Genomic DNA, 17797 nt, shown 5'->3' with positions numbered 1-17797 from the left:
AAGATCATGAACCATATAAGAAAAACGTTGAAAACACTGAAAGGTTTGATCGTAAAGATACTGTCAAGAAATAAGGAGCAGGCCGCAGACTGGGGGACGTATTTCTGATAAATGATTTTTGTCCAGAATACAGACAGGACACCCAGAAACCAAGAATAAGAGACAACCCAAGTGAGATCTGAACAGGGGCTTGCTCAGAGAAGGTGAGCAGATGGAAACCAAGCGCACAGAAGCAGGTCTGCTCCGCTAGCCACCAGGTGGGTCCACGGTAAGGACAACTGTGGCCCCGGATCACAGAGGCAGACCACCACGCGGGTCCTGCAGGGCATGTGGAGGAACCCACTGGTGCGGATGCAGAATGGGGCAGCTTCTCTGGAAAAGCGTGGCGGTTTCTTATAAACGTACGCTTACTGTAAGACCTGTAGGTAAACGTTCATAGTGGCTCGATTTATTTTAGCTAAACCCCAGAAACAACCTGAATGTCTACTGGCTGATGAGTGGACCAACTGGTACGTTCACACAGCGGGCCACCGCTTAGCCTCATGAGCACAGCGGTGAAGACGGATCCAGAGGCATTCCGCTAAGAGAGGGAAGCACATCCCGCCCGTCCGGTTGATAGGACGCTATGCTGTCATCTGATTTACGCGACATTCAAGAGAAGGCAAAACCAGGGACGGGAAACAGAGCAGTGGTGGCCAGGGGTGGGGATGGAGGGAGGGAATGGACCCGGTTCATATCGCGATTCTGGTGGTTACTACATAGCTATACTCATTTGTCAGTATTCACTGAATTGCATGGAAAAGCTATGGTGATAAAATATCCTAAAAACAAAGGGACAAACAGAAAAGGAGAAAAGCAGAGTTTCAGAAGATAAGGCCTGACGTTCATAGGCACATTTCACACGACCAAGTCCTTCTGGTACATCTCTGTAAGTGAATTTACAAGATAGATAATGTTTTGGAAAGAAAGAAGAGCGGACACTTTCAAAATGCCTTGTTAAAAAACACTAAGTCCAAAGCTTTTTCTGCAAGGGAAATGAAAACAACAACAACAAAAAACAAACCCACACAAATGAAGGCCTTGTCCGGAGTCCGCATCTGGAATCTGGTCTGTGGAGCGCAAGGTGGACAGAAAGGGGAGCCGTCCAGCACCCACCCGCTGAGCCGCAGACCCGGAAGCGGGTCAGGACCAAACCAGGTTCAGGAGCCGAAGACAGGTCCAGGACGTCCCTCGCCTCCACGGGGCACAGTCTTCATGAAGAACAAAACCAGACGCGTCACCTTTACTGAGATGCTGCTCTACAGTTTTACCTGAATTGATCTGACTTGGACGGGTTCACATTTTAAAGCAGAGAAACGATGGGTCATCTCCTGGTTCCTACCCATAGGAGCAAAATGTCTGGAAACTCTGCTCCTTATTCTAAAAATAGGCAACACGTGGGCCGTCACACTCGATGGCCTTTACCCCAACGTGAGGCCACGCTTTTTATAGTCTGGATGTGATTCTGCCTGGCATATGTTGGAGAAGTTGATCTGGGAAAGCCTTCCCTGGCTTGCAGCAATAAATACATTTTGTTTGTCTAAACGTGGTCGCTTGCCCAACACACCGACAAGATTTCCCAAGGCTCTTGTCCTCCAAGAAGACGCGGAGTGGCGTGTGGATGAGCCCAGGGCCCCGGGAGCACAGATGGCAGCCGAGAACGGGCTGGAAGGGCAGACTCTGGGGCCACGGGCCGCCCACTGGCAGGAAACGCTCCTTCTAACTGAGCACCGACTGCACGGAATACAGTATTAGTGCCCGGAGCCTCCTCATCGAGCGGCCTTTCTGTCCTTATGAGTTCGTGACACAAGGGCTCTCGGCTACACGTCCATATCAGAAAGTGACAACTGGGGTAGGAGGCGATGCTGGAGTTACCAAATCCTGCAACCACAGTAACTAACAGCTGTCCACACAGACGGCCTTGGCGGCAGACTCTTTCATTTCCACGTGTCATCTGCACGTGGCAATCCCTCGCTGGTCTCCCCTGATCATACTCCTAGGTCACGCTCGAGGGTGATGTGACTCCCAGTAGGCCCCGAGAGCTTCTGTCCTTGCCCTGCGATTGGGCAACAGCCCCAGGAATGCTGCCTGCAGACAGGGGCGCGGGGGGGGGGGGCGGTGCAGGAAACACCCGTGTGCGGGGCCTCCAGATGCCGGCCTCCCTGCCGAGGTCATCCCCCAGGCCGGCGGGCGTGCAGAGCACCGTTTTGGTGAGAGTGGCACAGACCAGGAACGGAACTGGCACTATATCCATTTTGCATTTAGACTAAACACACTCGCATGAAAGAAAACTATTCTTGAGGTTGGTGTTGTACTGAGCTGGTCTGTTATGAAAAAGAACTTTGGCCAACAGAGGGGAAAAGGTTAAGGGTAAGGGAGGGTTCCAACTTGGCTGTGGCACACACATTTTTTTTTGCCCTGTTAATCTTTATTTGAAATATTCCCGAATAGGGCCATTTTGAAATAGAGATCCACGTTTTCTGTCATCAGAGGAGGGGACTTCCTCCCTTTCCTTCTCCTCCTCCTTCCCTGGCTTTAACCTACTTATCTGTTATTATATTTCCACGAAAGTGATTTACCATTTCCATTTTTGAAAGACTTTATTTCTGCATTTACAGCACAACCTGCGGTTTTGGTGTGAGGTTGTGTGGGTTCTGCAAGCTCAGCACGCCTCGCCCCGGGCCCCCCGCGGCCCCTCCTCGGCCTCGGTCTGTCTCTTCCAGGCGATCGGTCATGCTGGCGGCATCCCCCGGCGTGTCCTGCAGCGAGTCCGGCTTCTTTCACCCACACAACGCACTGGGGGCTCGCCCGCCCTGCTGTGTGCATGCACGGTGTGTCTTCCGGTCACCGAGGAGAGTTCTGTCCCAGCCCACAACTACAATTTGTTTACCCGTCTGCTCGCTGTGGGGCCTTGGAGTTGCCTCTGGTTTTTGGTGCACATGCATCTGGCTGCTATAAACTCTCAGGTATGTTTTTTTTCATATGGACACATGTTTTTGTAAATACCCAAGAGTGGGATTACCGGGTCAGATGATAAGCGTCTGTTTAACTTTATCAGCAAGTTGCAGAACTGTTTTCCAGATTGGCTGGAGCACTCAGGGCAATGCGGCTCAAGGGCAGCAACTTGAAAGGCTAACGTCTGAAGCGGCTGGCTGGTCGCCTCGAACCTCCGCAGGGGCAGGGAAAGACAGGTGAGGAAAAAGTTTCTACTGCACAGAAACTCAGGAGAAACTCAGCTCCAAACGCCTCACCTATGGCACGGATTTCATTTTATTTCGGGTAAAAGAATGTTCCCTTCCCGGATACTGTACAAAGTGCATGTCGGTCTTTGTGGTCCAGGGTCATGGGCCTCATCTTCTAGAAGATTCTCCTAGGCAGTGACAGTCATTTCAGATTAGAGCAGCATCACGCCACTTTTCAGATCGGCAACTCTGCTTCTCCACCGATAACCGCCTATTGCTTTCCCAAAGGCCTCACTGATTATCCAATTTGGGAGGCACTGCAGAGAGCACAGGGGGGCAGGTCCTCAGAGCAGCGAATCACTTCCCCTGGAGCTCACTAGCGGGGGGGGGGGGGGTCCTCAGGCCGCCCCAGACCCACTGAATTGAATTGGCGTCTCCACAGGATCCTGGGTGACTGGGGTTTGCTTCAGAGCTTGAGAAGATCAGCCCAGGTGTGGTCTCCGCCCCAGGACGGGTCTCGGCTGGCTGCCAAAGCATCAATTAAGGGAAGTCTCAAACCTCAAGAATTTCTAGTCTAGCAGTTTTGGGGTGGGGAGGAAGAGCCTGGAAATCCGTATTTTTGACAAGGTCCCCCAAGCAACTCAGATGCATCGCCAGGTTTGGGAGCTGGGAATAAATCTAATTCTCACACAGTACAGGGGAGGGAACAGCCCAGGGAGGTGAAAGGTCTCAGCGGCAGCTCTGCGGACCCTCCGCCCGGGAGCACTTCAGCACATCCTTCTGATGGCCGTGGCCGGGGGACCCCCACTACTGACCCTCGGTCCGGGAGCACTTCAGCACATCCTTCTGATGGCCGTGGCCGGGGGACCCCCACTACTGACCCTCTGAGGCCGTACTGGTGTTTGTCAACTGAGGGCACAGCCTTCTAAGGCCTCGTCTCGCTTCAGAACCCAAGGATGGCCCCCTCATCCCCTCACACAGAGGCCCGCGTGAGCCTCCTCAAAGTGGACGGGAACTGGAGCCCCGCGAAATGCCTCAGGATAGAATTTTCCATATTTTCAGCCTTTATAATACTTGTACTTCTAGGGGTTAAAGAAGCAAACTCCTGAAGGTCAGAGACCTTATTCCATGATCGAGAAAACCACAGCAGGGGCCACACTGTTCCCTCGGGTTGTTTGTCTCCCCTTTTGAGACCTCGCGAAGCCACCCCGAGGTGAGTGATGAGAGGCTTTAAGAGAAGCAACTACGTGGATGCAGTTAGGCATTGAAGTGCGGGGCGAGCTGTGGAAATGCAGCGGGTGCGGGTCACTGCTGTGGGCACTGTCCTAGCCCGGAGGCCCCGTAAGCCCTGAAGGCTGAGGCTTCCTCTGATTGGTCACCCGAGTCGCACGGACAGGGCTCCTGCGTGAGGAGCCACGAGGGACACGCTCCCTGCCAAGTGGCATGACAGACATTTCCAGCGCCAACGCCCTTTACCCACGGGCGCTGGGAAGAGGCGTTCTACGTTCAGTCCCTTTGGTGACCATCACAACAAGTTCATGATTTCTGGGGCACTTCTGAAACACAGTGCCAGGGGGTAACATGGTGGAGGGCTCTCACCCTCTGGTTCTGTCCCCCAGTGTGCCATGCGGGGGCACCTCCAGTCTTAGATCCTGGCCTCGCTCTGCACCGGCCCCGTGGCGTTGCTGAGGGTGGGTCCCGCTAGGTGATCTGGCTCTGTCGGGGGGGAGTGCGTGCCGAAAGGAGACCCCCCAGACTTGTGGGAAGGGGCGCCAGCCTTATCAGAACTGTGGGATTGGATAAAGAAAAACCATCTGCTGAAGTCAAGAGCTAGGACACAAGGCCAGGGTTCTGGAATGCCAGGACTCCCTCCTCCAGGGATTTAGTTCTGGTAATATTTGAACCAAGCCGTCTGAGGACAACTGTGGGTGATACACGGAACATGCTCAAACCATTTAGCACAAATACTGTGACTCAGGAGGAGTAAAGGTTATGGAGGAAAGGGCTGAGTTTGCCAACACGGGTCTGTAAAAAGCTGTAAGAGGAACATTTTCAACACTTCCTGAACGCTTCTGTTTTAGAATAAAAATTTAACTTTCCGTCAACAGAAGACACCTTCTTACGGCCTTCTAGGCCTTTTGTTCTGTTCCTGGGGCCGAGGAAGGCAGGTGGGCAACGCCTTGCAGTTCCCGTGGCCAGCACTGGGTGGCAGTCAGCCGCGCTCTTTGGGAGCAAGACCCCGCCCCACTTCCGACTTCAGATTTGCTGCGTCCAAGATTTTGTGACTGTTTTGGGTTACCGTGACCCCCCTCCCGGGAACAGAGCGCAGGTCCCTCCTTTGTCATGGAGCGCAAACCTCCCATGGGGAAAATTCTGATGAAAAATTTCACTGCAGGATTCCAGTGGTGTCTAAAGAGCGTATCCAGTTCCGTTCTTTTCACAGGGTGGTTGAGTTAACAGTAATGAATTATTTCATAATTCCCTTCCCTTTTGACTTGCCCAGAGGAAGGGGTTCTAAGTAGATACAGATATCGGAGGACCCGATATACGCAGACCCAGGGCAGAGTTCCAAGAGATGGCTCCCCGTGTGGGCCCGAGTCAGGAGAGCAACCTACCATCCCGGAGCAGAGAGCATTTATGTACGTGAGGTGTGGAGACTCTCCAACAGCAAAGGGATTTAATGCCCACAACACCTCTGTGAGGCAGGCGCTGTTCTCACCTCCATTTTGTGGGTGAGCATGAGCCACGGCCTGGAGGGGGGCTGGTGCCCGGCTTCTCAGAGCCCTTCCGGAGGGCCTGCCGCTGTGTCTACGACCTCCACTCGAGGAACGGGTAGGACTTTGGAGCCTGAACTCGTCTCTTCCACTGATCTCCACGAGGCCACAGTCAGGCCAAAAGCAACGGACCAGTGGACGGAAAGCAGCCGACGTATGCCCGGGGTTCACGCCGACCCAACAGAACAGAGCCCGCCACAACCCTGGGTGATGACCTAAGATCTGCTTTTCTGCTGAAACCCAACACTGCTGCTTGGTGGCCGCCATTTCACGGCTCATTACTCCCCCTCCTGCTAGAAAGTGACCAGGGCAGAAAGAGAAGGTGAAACCCAAACGAGTCACTTCTGTTACTTTTTAGCAACTCCGGTCAAAAGGTATGCAAGGGGGGCTGGGGGGCTGCAGGGGGACGGGCGGAAACATCAGGACACCTGGAGGGGGGCAGCTAGACGGGCCCCATGGCCGCGCTCTCTCCAGCGTCCACGCACAGACCCCCAAGCCAGCGGACTTCTCAACGGATGAGGAGGGTTTTCTTGGTAAGAAGACTGAATTGTTAGGCATCGCCCGGGCAGAGGCTCAGCTGGATCTTGGAGAGTAAGTTTTCAGATACAGGGAAGTTGCTGGAAAATCAAGCCAGGCCTTCTTCTTGGGGAGAAGGCCGTCGTGGCCACGAAGACTGGGTGACCTCACGGAACCCAAGCCAGGAGAGCAGGCCCCACGCTGCCACCGCCGTTTCTGATGGTGGCGGGGCTCCGCTGGGGGGGAGGAGGAGCCCACGGCAGAGCGGGTGGCCGCTTGGTTGCAAATCAAGTACAAAGGTGTGAAAGTGACTTCTGCTCGGATGTTGCCGGGACATTACGAGAGAGGCCGGTAGCTGTTTCCGAGAGCAAGCGTGAGAGAAAGGGACCCCTCGAAGATGGAAGAGGTGCTGAAGGAGACGCGGGGGGGGACTCATGACCGGAGGCTTCCAGAAAGGGGGGGCCCAGATGTCAGCACCAGAGGCAGAAGTCTACGCATCGGGGGTGAGGGGGTTTCCACGTTCCCTAAGCCCACGGGGCTGTCCAAGCATGAGGTGGTCTATCAACGGCCGGGTTACAGGTGTGGGAGCTGGAAGACCCCGCAGGATGTCAGAAGCACCTTGGGGCACCTAGACACATCTTTACCCGTGGACACATGGAATGACAAGCTTGGGGACAGCTCCTAGAGAAAGACGTCGCCTACTCTGGGCCCCGAGTGGTCCGGCCCAGGTCACACGGCTAGTTGGTGGGGAGCGGCCTGGCGTGTTCTCGTCCGTTAATTCTGCATACTCCACGCTGCCCTTGAGTTTGGTGCCGGGGAAGCTTCCCTGGCAGACAGGAAAGCAGCTCAAAATTCAGCCTTCCTTATTCACATCTTTAAAAGTATCTGATCTTCTGGAAATTGTTCCACAAAGTGTTTTTGCCAAGATGTTACCAGTAGTAACCCCCAGTGCCCCCGTTTCTGGAGCTCCTGGCCAGTCAGAGCCACGTGACACACTGTCACCGGGCGCAGGGTGCGTGTGTGAGCTGGACGTCTGAGCCCGCCGTCAGGGATAAATCCCGCGAACAAAGGGCTGGCGCTCACAGTCCTGTCTGACACTGCAGATGGCTATCTGGACATCCTGGACTTCCCTCCGAAGACTCCCCGGCCTGGAGTGATTTGGACGGACACTGAACACACATCCGCAATTAAAAAAAGAACAACAAACCACGAGAAATTGATCTTTTTTCAGTCTGGTGGAAAGATAATGGATGGCTCATTTGTGCAGACACGAAACCCGGGGTCCTGGGCGGGAGGAAACCAAATGACATTAACATCCATTCCAGAGGAGTGACTCAGCTGTTGCACTGTTCTCATGACATGGGGCAAAACAGCCTCCAGAACATTCGTTCTTCTCAAAGGCATTTGTTCAAAAAAAAAAAAGCAATTTTCATCCACAAAATGGAAGGCAACAACGCAGGAGAGCTCCATCTCCAAGGCACACACTCGCTCCTGGTGTGATCCCAGGTCATCCCAGGTGCCACGTGAGGATGCCCACGGCTCACTCGATACACGGGGAGTGATTATGGGGACACGCGATACATGGTCCTAGAGGAAGTGTGACCAGCACAGTAAGTCCCTGCTGTCTTCGGGGTCAGAATACTCACGTTGTAGCTCATCCACCGCTCAGCTGGAGTCCAGCATCTTCATGAGATGCCCCCAGAAAGCCTGGCTCTCCGTCTTAGGAGCTGTCTCCCCGTGTCTGTCTCGTTGTCCGCCATCATTGTGGCCTCTGGGTTGGCCGTGCTCCGTGTGTGTGAGCAGCCCGGGGGGCGGCACCGGGGGAGGGGCTGGGGCTTCTCTCTGCACCCGTGTGGCCGTGCACCGACGGTGGCCCGGACTGAGATGGCAGCTGGCTGGGCCACCGCTGCGTGCAGCCCCGCGGGGTCCCTCGGGCGGGACTCAGGAGACGTCTCGGGGGAGGCGCCCAGCTGCCCTGCCCTCGCCCCTCGGAATGTGCTTCGTCACTCTGGGAAGTGTCACGACTGTGAGCAGCTTTCCTGAATTCAGACAGAACCCGGACACGTTCCACAGCGACTTCTGGTCTCCCGCTCACACCTCGAACCCGTGCGAGCTGCTTTCTGCCCCACCACAGGACGGGACGCAGTGGTGTGAAGGCTGCTGCAGGCCTTCCGTGGCCTTCCAGATCCTTGGAGCGCCTGTTGTGGACGTCAGCTCTTGCCGGGGTCTCTCTGCACCCCCAACCTTTGTGTGCCCCCTTTCCTGGTCCCCGTCCTATAAAGGACTGGGCGCTGCCATGACCCCTCTTTCCTTTCGCTCCAGCTGGGGATGCTGGTCCACTCTCCCTGTGTCAGGATGCCTGGGAGGAGCCAGCCCCCATCCCACAGCTGCCCCTCTGCCTACGGACCCGCAGACACTCTAGACCCAAAAGTGAACTTGCTACCTTGTTTCCTCCAGCCCTGCTCCCTTGAGCAAGAACCCAAGAACAGCGAGCACCCGTTCTCCTTCTCTGTCCCTCACTCAGTTCACAGCAACCCATCCATCTGGACGCCACCACTCCCTGCCCGCCCACGATGAGCACAGGAGCGTGGCGCTCTGGCCTCCAGGGCCATCCCCTACCCCGCCCTGGCAGCCCAAGGCTCCAGCCCTCCTGCACCTTTCAGTGAGCGGGACTTAGTCAAGCAGTCCGCTGACCTCATGGGTGCTCTGATCCTAAATGGAGCTAGAAGTCCTGCCAAGGAGAGAGAAGTATAGACACAGAAAGGAGAAGAACATGCAAGAGAAAACAAGAGATAAGCACGATGAGAAGTCAACCTCTAGCAGCGCAAGAGGGAAATCAGCTTGGCTTATTAATAAATTAAAGAACCACCATGCCCTTCTAAGTTTGTAACTAGACCGTAATACCTTATGCACTTGCCCCCCGTAATTTAACCCTGCCTGGAACGCGCCCCGAGATGGGCCTGGTTTCCTGTTAGAGCAGGTCATGCAACCATGGGATTGCACGCAGACCACCTCGGCTCGTTTACTGGCACGTTCCCGGTTCCAGTGTAACTTGCTGAAGACCGACGGCATGGCTGTCCTCGACGAGCCTTTCCCGCTGGGCGGTGTCCTGCACCCGACGAGTGCTGGTGAACCCATGGCTTCTCCCCACTTCTGCGCAGACAGAGAAGCCCCAGGCCTGCACGGCTGAGGCCCCTCCCCCCGCTCCCTGATTTCAGACACGCTGCTGGTGACGAACGTGCTATCTGCTCTCCATCTGGGAGTCACGGGCAACGCTGTCCCGGGGTTACGAGCTGCTCAGTTCAGCAGTGATTTCCTTGAGCCAAATATTCCTGTCTGTCAAGCAAAGCACGTTCTCGGAAGCCCCCATCTGACATGCCAGGAAGGATTTCAGGAGGCAGAGCATGGCATGGCTTCTCCCTCTGATAGTGACTCACTGGAAAATGGTCTCCAAGTATGAATGGACTTCCATATCTTTAGCAGCTTTTCAGCTCAGCCTTCCAAGCTCATGTCCACGACCGCAAAAAGGCACAGAGCCAACCCCTGCTTGCTCCTGGGTTCTCCGGGACGCACTGATGGGCGTGGAAGCCAAAGGCCCCTGGCTGATGGGCAGAGACATCTGTCTCTCTCTCCCCTCTTAAAAATCTCCAGAGGGGCACCTGGGTGGCTCAGTCGGTTAAGCGTCTCGTGTCATGATCCTGGAGTTCTGGGATCGAGTCCCGGGTCGGGTTCCCTGCTCAGCGGGGAATCTGCTTTCCCCTCTCATGCTCTCTTCCTCTCTCAAATAAATAAATAAATAAATAAATAAATAAAATCTTAAAAAGAATCCCCAGAAACTAAAAACCCAGGGGGAAAAGTGAGGTGATTGAGTCTAAAATGACTCCACTGAAACTTGTGAAGTTCTAGAGCCGCCATTGCGGCGTCTGAACAAAGAGGGCAGGTGCACCCACTGGGGCTGCGGCACACAGGCTGGGCTGTGCAGGGGGCCGGGAATCCCACCCGGCACTGCCGAGCACGCATCTCCCGACACACACATATGAGACCCCGGCATCCCCAGTGCCTGGTCCTCAAGAGTCTCCGTCACCCGTCCCACCCTCCCGAGCACCTCCGGGGCACCTGTGAACGGATGTGCTGCTGGCCCTCTGAGCAAAGTCCATCTTCCAAACACAACCCCCCGGCCTGATCTCTGAAATGATCTGCCACGTTTGGAATTTACAGGGCTTGTATAATTCCTCCAGTCCACACCTCCCACCAGCTCCCACCCTCCTCCCCTTTCTCTTCTCAACCCCTTGCTTTAAAAATGGTCTTGACTCCATCCTTCCTCCCGAGGCACGTGACACCGCAGACCGGTCCTCCTTCTTTCTCTGCTCCTTAAAAGGAACTGCCCCTCAGACCTCCACCTCTGGCCCCTGCTCTCTTCCATGGGTGAGCCCATCCAGGGCCTGTCTGTGTGACGTCACCCTGGGCGTCACCCCCACCAGGGCGTGCTGGGGGGGCACCTCACTTCTGGGCTAGGAGAGCGTCCCGCCGTCTCTCCCGCCAGGTGCGCCCGTGGGTGGGGGGGCGCCGTGCCTCTGCAAATCTGCATCTCCTCCCCACACCACAGTCTTGCACGCGGGCTTGTTGAATACGTGAACGATTATAACAGATTGAGTTTCATGAGTCTTCCATTTTCCAGGAAGAGCAGAACCTTCAAATACGTGTCAGACCCGAAGAGCGCCACTGACCCAGAAAGTTCACCTTAAAAAGGTAATTAGATTAAGTAAGAGAAATCAAAATACATCCTTAGTAGACGTTTTGCTACCTTATCCTTTTTTGCTTTGAACAATAACTGATTCACAGAGACACAGTTTAAGGGCTTTCAGGCCAAGAGACTCTCAAGGTGTGAGTGGCTATGAACTTTAGGTCAGCGAGATGAGAAGTCAAAGTCTGGGCTGCTCAGAAACAGAGCTGCTTAGAAAGTAACAGAGCTGAACGTTTTCCTAAAACAAAATGCAGACTTTGAAGAAGCTCTTTTAGAAATAAGTTTTGTTTCTTTCAGCGCCCATGGGTGGGCAAACATGCCACCGAAACCCCACTGTCTCTTCTCCACACATCCAATTAGGTACCCTTGAGTTCACACCTTCACGAAATGGCTTATGCTGTGTATTTCACGTTACTTTAGTTTACTCTGTTTTCCATTGTAAAGGTCACGGATCATACTAAAATGAGTTGATCTGGCTCCTTTGAGCAAAGCCCAAACCAGCACAAAACACGACCAAACCCCCATCAAGTACAGCCTCAGTCTGAGTCCTGATGATGCTTTTACCTGTAAACTTGCTCTCTGCTTCTCCCTCCACCCAGACTAACGAGGTCATCAGGACTGTATTGATGGAATAAACAAATGGATCCACATTTACAATAAAAAGCAAAACCAAGCAACCGTGGATGAAACCCTTGGTTACAAAACTGAGCGTTGCTAAACCCACCCCATGGTCGGGACAGAAGTTGGAAATGTGTGGGTGTGTTCTCAAGGTCTTAGAAAAATTCAGGAAGTCCAGCAGATGTTTTTTGTTAAGAGGCACTGGAAGCCCCAAGAGCTACATCTTTTTTTTTTTTCTTCTTAAAATATAAGTTTATTTGTGAGACTGTTTTTCCTCTTAAGTAGTTCTCTGCTAAAACTTACAAAGCGGAATGCTGGCCAAAGTGTGGAACTCATCAGGCTTCAGGGAGCAACTCAGAGTGTGTGCTCGTGAACGTGAGAATCCCTATAGGAGGCAGAGATCCAGGTCAATCATCTGAAACATTTCATTTTTTGAAGAGCCCTTTTCTCTGATTTATTGAAGCAGAATGAGGACTTTTTCTTTAATCTAATCGATCATAAGTAGTATTGTGCACATTCAGAGGTGACCATATTTTCCTCCTTTGTAAGATGATAGAATAGGTCATAATGATAATTATACTGTTGTGTGTGTGTGTGGTGTGTGTGTGTGTTTGTGATATAAACACTGATATAAATGAGGATCATATTCAAGGACCCAGAAATCAAGTTAGTGGAGAATATCTAAAACACTGGGATTTTCTGCTCTCTAGTTATAATTTTGAACATATGCTTGAACACCTATGAAATGATACTTCTCTTACTGTCCTTGGTTTGTAATCGACGTTGGGCTAGAAAAACTGCTCCACACCTCTTCTCCCAGTTCCATTTTGTAGGATATGGGCAGCAAAGGGATGGAAGTTTCCTTTTGACCAAACCTTCAAAAGCCACAGAGCAAATTAATGTCCAGAAAACATCTAACATCTTATTTCAATCTCTCGTCCGCTCGGGAATTTTCCCACTTTGGTTGCTCATGTGACTTGGTCTCCCAAGTGTCTATAAAAGATTAGGTTGTACAACGCACATGCACCACATGGATGAATTAGAATGGCAGCCACCACCCTGGCGGGCTGGTTAATGAGGCTGCAGGGCCAGCCGGCTCGCAGACCCTACTAAAGGTTAGAAATGCAGCTGGCTGGGGGCGCCTGGGTGGCTCAGTTGGTTAAGCGACTGCCTTCGGCTCAGGTCATGATCCTGGAGTCCTGGGATCGAGTCCCGCGTCGGGCTCCCTGCTCAGCAGGGAACCTGCTTCTCCCTCTGACCCTCCCCCCTCTCAGGTGCTCTCTCTCTCTCTCGTTCTCTCTGTCTCAAATAAATAAATAAATAAATAAATAAAATCTTAAAAAAAAAAAAAAGAAATGCAGCTGGCTGTGTGTTTGGGAGAGCTTGGTTACTACACACGGTTATTGGGTATATTATAAATATGGAACAAATTCAAGAACATTAGATTCTCTTAGCCTTGTGGCGATGACCAAAGTCATCAAGAATTTTAATCAAGCATCTTACAGGAGGAGTTTGTGAAATTATCAGGCTACGAAAGCCGTGACCGAAGCAAGCCTCACTGGGATCCGCCTGCCTCAGCCTGGAAGCGGTGTTTTTCCCTCTGAAGAGAGCAGGTGGCCTCTCGTATTCCTGCCAGGAAGACCGCGGATTGCAAATATAATTAGATTAAAACAAATTCGGATGGTTGTGTGGGAATTTACATTTTAAAACATTTTCATGACAAACCCCTCCCAATTTAAACCATCTTGCAAAAGTCCCAATATTATCATACATTTCACAAAAGTAGATTGCATCGCCCGGGGAATGACAGGCATCTGGAGAACGAAAGGTTTCACAAGACCTAAGCTGAAACCGACACTTGTTATTTGTCAATTTGTGGGAAAGAAAATGAGTAAAATGGGTCAGATATGCAAGACTTCGGGTCTGGGAGCCAACCAAACTCACAGAGTCACTTTGACACCCATGATGGGCGAAGCTGGATTATTTCCTTCACTCCCAGCCATGCTGGGACGGGACAGCCCAGGTTTGCCCCAAATGCCAGCATTAATCTGTCACTGACCTAAAACATCGGGCAGGGTCTCCCGGCTGTTCCACGGGAGTGAGTTTCTCAGCTAGGTTTCCAGCCTCCCAGGCTTGAGGGTGAACGGGAAGAACACATTTTATCCCGGGCCGACTCCGGAAAAGGGGTTTCAGGTCAGGCTCACCGTGTATAAAGTGAGTGTTTCTGTGAGGACTCCGTGAGCTGAGCGGCCGGCATGGAGTGTGCGATTCATGCGATTCACGGCTTCTCTCTCCTACTTCTCTGTCCTTCCACCTATGTCTACAACGTCCTTCGCAAGAGCTACCGGAATACTAGTGTAGAGAGGCTGCTTTACAATGTATGTGTTCTCTTGATTTTCCTGCCAACGAAGAAGGTTCTTTCAACTAAAAACTGGCAGGAATTTGCAGTTGATCTCTTTTGACAAAATGGCCTAAGCAAGCCAAGACAAATACGGTGAGACAGTCAAGGAAGGCGAAAAAAAAAAAAAAAACCCTCTTAAATGGATTTGGTCCAAATGAAGTGATTTTTACAAATCAATCTAAATGGATTTGGTTGGTGGTCCCCCAACTGGCTGGATGGTTTCCCAGTCTGACCTGCATCTGGGCTGGTGCAGGCGGGATGATCCCAAGGGGACTGTGCTCTTCCTAACTCCATTTCTAAGGCCAGCGATGGCCCTAAATTGTGTGTCTCATCTTTTGCTGACTTACATTTGCTGCTGTTAACTCAATAGGCTGCTTGAAGTCTCCTTGTAACAGAGATGGATTTTATTATTTTTAGTTGCGCTTAAGTAAATACACTTCATGCTTTGCCTTTTTCGCCCTAAATCGGCATTATCAAAACAGTCCCGGAAACAGCCAGGATGGAGAAGGGACGAGAGAAGGAAAGGGAAGCAGGCACAGAGAAAGCCAGCCAATTTTAGACTCAGATTTTTGTGCTTCTCTAAAAATAACATCAAAGCCCTCAGAATACGTATGGCCTGGGGAGGTGGGCTCCCGGGGGGGTCTGTGTTTGCTTGGGGTTTTCCCAGAGCGGACAGCTTCTTTCTCAGGTCCCACCTAGCTGCTGTCAGCAAATATCAGCCCATCTTTTCAAACAGGAGGGCTGTCAAAATGTGGCCTTAGAGAATCTTTTCATGGGGCTCAAAAGAACAAATAAACTTAAGAATACGAGAACACGGGGTGCCAGCCTCATCCTGAGTGTCCTCGGCCCCCGAGGACAGAGCTGAGTGTCTCCTCTGTGTCCAGGAAGGACTGGGAGTTGGTATAATGACGTCGGGTCTCGGGCCATGTGACGCATCATGCCTTCCACAACGTCGCTTTGCATGTGGCAGTCCCGTTCAGAGACAATATTTCCAGCTCTGATTTACCCCCAAAATGTCTGCTTTTCCAAGGCGGTGAAACATGCCACCGCCAGCCTGGTTCTGTGGTGACCGACAGTGACAAACAGTTCACCGGGTTACGACTATAAACATACGCATCCATCACCAAGTGGAAATGAGAAGTGAGAAATTCGCTTTGTAAAGTTCTCTGATGTGCTTCCCCCCAGTCCAGCCCATAAATGTTGATGACTGGAATGTTCGGACAATGGGCACAGGCCAGGGCGACCGAGTGGTGGTTTGGGATGCTGACAGGTTCTTAGGTTCCGGGCCTACACAGTCCGCTTCCCCATTAGTTATATCTGGCAGAGGCTCTGTAAGGAGTAGCCCACGACTCTTCTGACGCATTTGTAAGTAAACGGACTGTAAAATTATCTTCAGACAAATATCAATGGGCTGTATAAACAGTGGACCAGAGGAGGTTTTCCAAAAAAATCTCCAACTGTCATGTAATATTAACAGGGCTACACTGTGGTCTTGGCAGCCCCACTCCGGCCCCGAGCAACATTATGACCAAGGATGGTAAGGCTGTGAATAGTCCCGCATTAGTCATGTCCGAGGAACCCGGGCTCTCAGAAGGGAGAGCAGGCTCAGGACTTGAGGAATTCAGGGCTCCCGCTGAAACACGAAATGAAACCACAGAACATCCGCATCCTCACCAGACCCTTTTCCTAAAACTTCTCTGTGCACACGGTTTGGAAAAATGTTTGCTGTTTGGAATAAAGAAGCCGCGGCTATTCAAATATCAAAGTTGATTTTATTTTATCATTAGGGGTTAGAAACCATGTTTAATTCCTTCCTTCCTTACAGGATAAAAGGTCAGCCTTGTCATTTCTATTCAAAACTTGAATGGCTTAGTTTTAGATGGTTATGGAGTTTAATTACAGGCTGTTCGGTCTTTATCTTTTGGAGAGCACTAGTCATAAAAAAGGAAAAAGGTGAGTGTGTTTGATGGTTTGCTAATGTAAACCGGAGTCATGAAGGCATGTTCCAGAGAAAATAAAATGATTCTATTTTCTAGAAATTGTTGCTGGCTAAATCCCATCGTTCTGGGAGCCTGTCCAAGTACAGAGCTCACCCACTGAAGTCAAGGGTAATTCCTTATAGAAAGCTACTGTGGGGGCGCACCACCCTCCACTTACAGAGTGAGAGAGACTTGCGTGCATTTTCACAAGCACCGGGCTGGCTGTTAAAAATCCCTTTCAATCTGCATTATTTAATGGCACAAATCCCCAAAGACAGATTCCCATAAAAAAAAATAATGGCGGGTCCATATTTGTTCATCAGTTGTAATAAATGTACCATCCGAATGAAAGATGTTAGCAATAGTGGGCAGTTGGGGGTGGAAGGTGGGGGAGGATGGGGGAAGTCTCTGTACCTTCTGAACAAATTTTCTGTAAATCTAAAGATTTAAAAATAATAGAAGAGAGAAAAGAGTACATCCCATTTATTTTAGTCTCATTTTCCTCCAGGCCTTTTACTTTTTGGGGGGTTCTTACTTATTATCTACTTTATTCTATGTCCCTCAAGTGCAATTAAAGACTTGGATCTAAAGCATCAGTAGTGAAACATTTTGTTGGGAAAAAATTTTAATTATAGACTGAGTTTCATATGTAGTTGATACAATGACCACATGTAAAAAGGTGAATATGGTGTTAGAGAATGGTCGAGTTTCGCTCTTTTGCATGTGGCTGTCCAATTTTCCCAGCACCATTTATTGAAGAGACTGTCTTTTTTCCATTGCATATTTTTTCCTGCTTTGTCGAAGATTATTTGACCACAGAGTTGAGGGTCCATATCCGGGCTCTCTATTCTGTTCCATTGGTCTCTATGTCTGTTTTTGTGCCAGTACCAGGCTGTCTTGGTGACCACAGCTTTGTAATATAGCTTGAAATTGGGCAACGTGATGCCCCCAGTTTTGTTTTTCTTTTTCAACATTTCCTTGGCGATTTGGGGTCTTTTCTGATTCCATACAAATTTTAGGATTATTTGTTCCAGCACTTTGAAAAATGTCACTGGAATTTTGATCTCGGATGGCATTGAAGGTATAGATTGCTCTGGGTAGCACAGACATTTTAACAATGTTTATTCTTCCGATCCATGAGCATGAATTATTTTTCCATCTTTTTGTGTCTTCCTCAATTTCTTTCATGAGTGTTCTGTAGTTCCTAGAGTATAGTTCCTTTACCTCTTTATTATTCCAAGGTATCTTATGGTTTTTGGTGCTATTGTAAATGGAATCGTTTCTCTAATTTCTCTTTCTACAGTTGCATTGTTAGCGTATAAGAAAGCAACTGATTTCTGTGCATTGATTTTGTATCCTGCCACATTACTGAATTGCGGTGTGAGTTCTAGTAATTTGGGGGTGGAGTCTTTTGGGTTTTCCACATAAAGTATCATGTCATCTGCGAAAAGAGAGAGTTTGACTTCTTCTTTGCCAATTTGAGTATTTTGTTTCTTTTTGTTGTCTGATTGCTGTTGCTAGGACTTCTAGTACTATGTTGAACA

The 17797-nt window shown here is 50.8% G+C and overlaps 1 protein-coding gene and 1 long non-coding RNA gene across 2 annotated transcripts in view; one reads left to right on the top strand and one right to left on the bottom strand.

Moving 5' to 3' along the window:
* The window catches only part of COL4A2 (collagen type IV alpha 2 chain), a 117874-nt gene that overhangs the window by 62816 nt on the left and 37261 nt on the right, over positions 1 to 17797 (bottom strand). The window lies entirely within an intron of this gene.
* LOC145720712 (uncharacterized) lies at positions 4034 to 12475 on the top strand. Its single transcript, XR_014143918.1, has 3 exons — positions 4034 to 4434; positions 11190 to 11260; positions 11855 to 12475. It is a non-coding gene; the product is annotated as an uncharacterized LOC145720712 (long non-coding RNA).

Source organism: Leptonychotes weddellii, chromosome 3, assembly GCF_054177405.1.
Source record: "Leptonychotes weddellii isolate Sample4059 chromosome 3, ASM5417740v2, whole genome shotgun sequence".
Lineage (NCBI taxonomy): Eukaryota > Metazoa > Chordata > Mammalia > Carnivora > Phocidae > Leptonychotes > Leptonychotes weddellii.
This window is presented reverse-complemented; position numbering and strand designations above follow the sequence as displayed.